Source organism: Labeo rohita, chromosome 19 (genome assembly GCF_022985175.1).
Source record: "Labeo rohita strain BAU-BD-2019 chromosome 19, IGBB_LRoh.1.0, whole genome shotgun sequence".
Taxonomy (NCBI): Eukaryota; Metazoa; Chordata; class Actinopteri; order Cypriniformes; family Cyprinidae; genus Labeo; species Labeo rohita.
Window position 1 is genome coordinate 5,702,629 of NC_066887.1, and position 7,317 is coordinate 5,709,945.

Here is a 7,317-nt window from a genome sequence, read left to right on the forward strand (position 1 = left end):
CGATCGGTACAAAACTCACTGGGCATGTTCGACTCATGGCCCTAAAGGTCTGTAAAAATTTTGAAATAAATCAGCCACTAGTTGGCTCTAACGAGTTTTATGGCTCTGTAATCAGGTGGTGTTTCACATATCCACATAATATGCATATCATTTGATAGATCTCCTCATGCTGAACAACTTTGCCTCAAAAACCATTGCTGTCAATCAAATCATTCATTAATTATTCAAAAATATGTTAAAAACCTACTTTTGTGAACTAGTCCTAGGTTTTTCACTCAATCTTGATCAAACCACTGCAGTGCAGTTCTCCAGATCTATAATTCTGGTCTGATCAATAATTATGAAAAAAAAAAAATTAATTTTGTACTTTAGTTAGCTATAACGGGGTCATATAGAAAAGGGGCATGACCAAAAATACCCAAAAGCCTATAAAACCTAAACAAAAACTCAAAACTTTATGAAAATTAGTGAGAACATGTGTCAGATGACTCTTAACAAGCATGCAAAGTTTCATGAAGATCGGACGATAGGTGGCGCTATAACAGTTAAAAGGCTTCAAAAACACAAGCTGTCTATGGTAAATGGCCTCAAATTGCTAAAAAAAAATGCATATATATATTCACACAAACACTAGATCTTGATATAATATGATAGATCTCCTCATTCTGAACAACTCTGCCTCCAGGACCGTTGCTGTCAATCCAACTGTTCTTTAAATATTTGATATTATTTAAAAAACCTATTTCTGTAAACTAGTCCTAGGTTTTTAACTCAAAATCAATAAAACCACTGCAATAAAATTCTCTGGACTCTCTAGATAAAAAAGACAAAAAAAGACAAAAAAATGTTGAACATTTGCATTTGGACAGTGATAACAGGGCCACGTAATAAGATGATCATGATCTACTGCACCTAAAAGTCTATAAAACCTAAAAGAAAACAAAACTAAAAGAAAATGTTAGTCATATATTTTGGTTTGGACTACACCCAAGCTATAGCACCTCAAAGGCCTTATATGCTCGAACCCCAGTAATTGCTGCTTGCAACTATATTTTATTATTATTATTATTATTATGTTATTTTTTGTTTGGCTTCCTAAAACAACAGTGTTAATGTAAGGTCCACCCACCACAGTCTCACAAAATCCTGTGGGAAACATTGAGGTAACTCACAGAAATACAGATATGAGCTGTGTGTGAAGCTGCTGCCAGCAAATAGCATCATGGAGAATAAAATATACCTGTGCATATATAACTGAGCAATATTAACTTCTCAATAAATGATTAAGTTGGGGTTTCTCATTTCTAGTCTATGATATCAAATGGGGCAGGAGCAGCACAGTGCTCTGTTTGTTGATTTTGCATTTTGTAATTCTAAAAAAAAAAAAAAAAAAAAAAGAATGAAAACACATACAACTGTCTTCTAGAATGCTTTATTAAGGCGAAAACACAAAATAAAACAGAAAAGCAATGGGAAAAGAAATAAGCCAATTTTTTTTTTTTTTTTTTTTTTTTTGAAAGAAAGAGCTGTTAGGGTATATTTGGTCGATTTTTCAAGCATGTGATGTATTCAAGATGCAGATTACAACATCATCAGCTTTCCATAAGTACTCGTCATAGTGAACTTAACAGAATTATTGAGAGCTGATTTAAGCCTTGGCAGGTCTTTAACCAGAACACCATTTCTTGAGCTGAAAATATCAGCCAGAGGGGCAGCCATTGGAGAAGGTTTGTATTCATTACACTTTGGGCCCTCGAGACTGGGTGCACATTTTACTTCATAGTTAAAATAGAAGGTGCCATATTTAAAAAAAACAAGCATCATGCACAACTCCACTTCTAAGACGAAAAGAGCATGAACCAAGGAAATCACTGTTCCAGGAGCTGTCTGCATCATATACTTCAAAAGTTAGTTTATTGGCCATTCTGATCTTAATCGGACCAAACTCAAATATTTCTGGCCAGTGTGGATTGTCATTATTATTAATGGTCTCAGTGCGCCTAGATTTACCGTCATATTTAACTAATACACAGCCATCTGTTTGTGTAAATATATCTCCATACAGACCTCTGGCTCTGAGATTGTAGACTTTCAGGGTGGCAAGTCCTTTTTCAGCTGGACAACAGTTAGACTTTATAATTTGACTACTTTCACAAACACAAGCACATCGATCTCTTGCGCTGCACTTCCTGCCAATCTTGCAAGGCTCAGAGCAAATGTTCATGAGGGCATTTTGAATGATGTATTTTTCAACAGCTTTCTTCAGTCCTTTCCTTGCAGGGTGTTTTGTACTCAGTAAGAAATGGAGGGGTTTCAGAGAATAATGCACAACTTCAGGGATACTCTTCAAAGACTTAAGCCATTTTTTAAAGGCATTTGGGTGTGATGAACGAGAAAAAAGTAGATCTTCTCCATTTATGTTTCCTCCAATAATCTCTGTCTGGCGCTCATTGAACATGGAGCTGAACTTTTGATTTGTGCGCATCTTCCTCTGTAGTTCTTGACAAACATGTGCCTCTGCCTTCAAAGTTGCTCCTTTGTATACACCAGAGGCTTCAACATCCAAACAGTCTTTCACCGCAGTGTCTGTAAGTCCTTTCATTGTTGCCTGACAGCTTCTGATGGCTGTTATGGCTTTCATTTGGCCTCCTAACTTGACAGTTGTGGTATAGTGAGTGCCATATGTGGTGATCAGGTTGCGGTAGGCATCTGGATTGTAGGATGCAGGGAGTGATTTGATTGCTTGAAGAAACTGTGCATGAAGAGGAGGCTTTTCAGCTACACGATACCTGTAAAAAAAACAAAACAATAAATGTCTAAAATTTTTGTTTCTTTTCATAGTCATTGTCTTTTTAACAGTATTAGTGAGTTAAAACAGTCCGGATCTCTCACCTGTAAAAGTCGCATGTAACTTCATGTTTTGTGAAACTGTATTTGTCTTTTTTTGATTTCGTCATTGCAAATTTTGCTTCCCTGGAATGAGTGCTTCCAACTGCAGCTCCAGCAACCATCACATCTAAACCATCTTTCCAGCCAGCTCAGAGTGCTAATAATGAATTACTGACCACTGCTTCACTTGATTCAAAGATCTGACTGGAGACTTTCATTGAACACGATGGCAAGGTCCTCCAGTCTACAACTGCAGCTGGTAGCTTCTGTTTTATTCCATTCATGTACTTGTTTTTGTGTAATTTACAAGTGCCGTTTCCCAAATCCCATTTTTCCATGTTGATCACATAAGAACCTTTTCGCTCCATGGTCACAATATCAAATCCTTCTCTAGCAAGATTGTGTCCTGGAACAAAAGGAGCATCCTCACACTCTTTTGATGTGCCTGTGTCATCCTCTCTAGCAGTGGTCAGAAGAAGCAATGCCAAGACAACAACGTAAACCTTCAACTGCCCCATGATCTGTAGTGAGATAGGAACATTTCTGTGAAATCATTATTGGTGTAAAAATGAACAGTTAAAACATTAAACAAAAATTTAACAAGAACCATGGTGTACAATTGTAACTTTAACATTGTTATAAAAGTAACAATACTATTGCTTCATAATTACAAACATTATAATACATTATACTTATAAATATGTTAAACACCAGTCATTTCTTTAAAAAATAATGACTAATTTGATGATTTTTCTTAAATTCACAGATGAGTTGTTAAAAAATGAAAGTATGTTGTCTTGCTAACCTGTCTCCTCGTATGATGGCTGTGTGATTGTGGTTGTCATGTTTGTGATATATATGCTGTGACATGGCTATGACAATTCTTCTGACGTTTGTATGGCAACGTCAGGTTCATAGATCTGTCAATACCATCTGCAAATGGGTGGTAGTGTTAGCACATGGACAGTTATATAATATCTTTAAAGGGGAAGAATCATGGAATAACACAATACACAACATTTCCCCCCTTCTTACTCTTGTGACCCAAATGACATAAGGGCACAATGAACACAATTAACCTGTACTACTTTTAGTAGAGTTAAATTCAAGTAAACTGCCCTGGTGAAAAAAACAGCAAATGCTGGTAGGTATGTTTTAATCCTGGGATGCTGGTTAGGGATGTTTTGATGCTGGTTTAAGCTGGTCCTTAGCAGGTTTATGCTGGTCCTTAGCTGGTTCATGCTGGTCCTTTGCTGGTTTATGGTGGTCATGTTGCTGGTCAAGGACCAGCATAAACCAGCAAAGAACCAGTGTAAACCACCTAAGGACCAGCATAAACCAGCAAAGGACCAGCCTAAACCAGCATCAAAACATACCTAACCAGCATATGCTATTTTTTTTCAACAGGGTGGGCATTTTTTCATCTAATCATCTCGACGGTCAAAAAGTATTGCAATTTACCTGAATTCACCTGAATTCACCATTTCCTTGGGAATCAGAGTAGACTACATTAGGCCCCAGTCTACAGGATTTTCCGGAGACCTGTTTGGCGCGTTATTAAATGGACCACCTGAAAACAAAGCCATTGTGACACCAAACCCCCTAATAGAAGAAAAAGAACTGTATCAGGATCAGCTAAACACTGGATTTCCAAAAGTATATGCAGTTCACAGAGCCATTGTTGAGGGAAACTTGCACAGCATTTTTGAATAAATTATTTATTAGATGTCTGTTGTTGTAGAGACATCAACTTTACATTTTCATGCGTACAAATATGACAAGAAACAAAACTGTGATTGGTTGCTTTACATGTTGGTCAGGCAGTCCTTGACCAGGGAAAGCTGCTATGGAATCCAGAACTTCTGCCGTCAATCTGAAATTCTGGTTATGTCAGACTTCTCAAAACCTAGCCTACCCTTGAGGATTATTCTGCCCAAAATCAAAAGGGTAAAGACTTAACTCAGGGGTGTCCAACTCAGTTCTGCAGCCCTACAGAGTTTAGTTTCAACCCTGCTCCAAAACACAAACCATGTAGTTTTCCAATAAGCCTAAAAGACCTGATTAGCTGGATCAGGTGTGTTTAATTTAGGCTGTGGCCCTTCAGGAACTGAGTTTGACACCCCTGCCTTAAGTCATAGTCCACTAAATTCTGGGGTGGCTGCCGATCCCTTAAAGGATACCTTCAATCTTCAACCATCAATTTTCCTAACACATTCTCACTCCCTAGTCTTCATATATTGACGCTTGGTCAGGACCCTTTGGCATCACTTTTTGACACACAGGGTACCACCTTAGCGTCATTTTTCGACAAGCAGGGTTGTCCATTGCTTTAAATAAGAAAGCCTTGGTGTCAATATGCTGACACAAAAGGCACTGGGAAATTTATCATCATGATCAAAGTATGTATTGGGTAATCATTTTGCCTTTGTTGCATATGCTGGGGTGTGATTTTCCAATGTAAACATTCACAACAGTTTCATTTACATTGCACTATTTACACATTTATGAGCATGTAACCTGCCCCTAAACCTAACCATTTGTCAATAAACCAATAAAATAGAGGGGGTGAGTCCAAATGAGCCTCCAGACACTCCACAAGGCAGAGAGGGTAAGGCGTGGAAAAAACAGTGCACAGTGTACTAGCGTCAGTGTAGATGCAACATCAGAGTGAGGAGATAATGGAGCCCTAACGTCAGTGCTAATGCAACATCAGAGTGGGGAGCTCCCTGTTGACCACCCTAAAAGGGGCAGGAGTAGAGAAGCCGTAATACATGGCTCTGGTAATGCCAGGGCAATAACTAGGGAACAGAGATCTGGAGAAACGAAAGGCAGAGAGGGTACAAGAAGAGAAGTCAATTAGCAGAAACTAAACTGTACTTGGAGTCTGGGAAACCACTGCAGGACATAACAGAACACAAGCAGAGCATAGCGTGTTCACACAGCAACGGTCAAACACAAGACCGCACACGAGAGGAGCTTAAATGGAGGAAGAAATGAGGGACTAACTAGTCACAGGTGTGACAGCAGCAAAAGTAGTTAATGAGATAACGATGGAGAGGGGAACCACAACGACAACAAGCACATGGCAAACTGTCAAAACACACATGCTCCTGACAACAAACACATACAAGACAAGACCAATAACCTGCCAATCAGACCGAAGTCATAACAGATATAACAGGCAAATACAACTACAGTCATAATTTATTTAAAAAATATTAGTATTCCAAGTCTTCCGAGGCAAAACGATTGATTTCTGAGAGGAATAGATGCGATTGCTGTGTTCATCCGCCGTAAAGCTTATCCTGTGTGCTGCAATCTGTGCGAGAATTAAAAAAATGCTGCCAGAAGAAGCATTATGTCAGCTTTGGTTGTGAAATGCCATTGGCTCTTGAGTGTCTCGTGACCAACTGCATCGTGCTAATGCTCAGGAGTATATTTCTGAAAGAGATACACTTTGCTCTCTTCATCGCATAAAGATATCGAATGGCTTCAGAAGACTCTGAATGCAACTGGACTTGTTTGTAAAACTTTTATACTGCTTGTTTATGGTCAGTTTTTGCAACAAATACCTGTGACTGTACTTAAATTTGCCTGTTACATGCTTTATAGTGTTCAGAAGTGGGTAACTGTTAGGTTTAGGGTACACTCCCTTACGAAAAAGAAGTTTATTCAAGTGCTATTAGTATACTTCTTTTAAACTAAAAATAGGAAAGTATACTTTCAGTCTACTTTTTATGTACTTCTCAGAAATGTGCTTTATATGCTTATCAGAAATATACTTAAAATGACATTTAAGTATACTTGACTTATACTTAGAAAAAGTATTTGAGCTGTACTTGTGCTCTGAGAATCCGTTTTCATTGTAAGTTCCCAGCATGCATTGCAGCATGAATAAATTATCCAGTTACTGTTATATGATTATTGTTTTGCTGTTTGCTGACTTCATTTAAAATTTTATGTTGTTGTTTTGTCATTGTTGTTAGTTATTTGTTGTACTGTGACGTACAGATCTAATCTTTTTAATATTTGCTGATTGCCACCATTCTTGAGGTTTGTGTATCTAGTGTTGAGGCCTAGATACTTTAATCTTTTTATATCTGTTTCCTGGATATCTTAATCTTATAAAGTGCTTTACAAAGAGAAATAATGTTGTCTACATACACAACTAAATTACTTCTGATGTTTTGTATTTTCAGATATTCATATAACAAAATAATACCTAAGTAGAGACATAGTAGTATATTTAAAGTATGATATGAAGTTTACTTAAAGAAAACTTACGAGTATACTTACAGTAACTACTAATCTTGTAGTTTAGTGAGACTATACTTCAAAGTGTACAAAGTATTTAATTAGTAAACTATCAGTATACCTATTAGTTCACCTTTAGTATACTTGCAGTACAAACAAAATATAGATGTAAAC

General features: G+C 37.4%; 1 pseudogene; it reads right to left on the minus strand.

Moving 5' to 3' along the window:
• Positions 1–1,581: 1,581 nt before the first annotated feature.
• LOC127181715 (perforin-1-like) lies at positions 1,582–3,407 on the minus strand (annotated as a pseudogene).
• Positions 3,408–7,317: the final 3,910 nt, after the last annotated feature.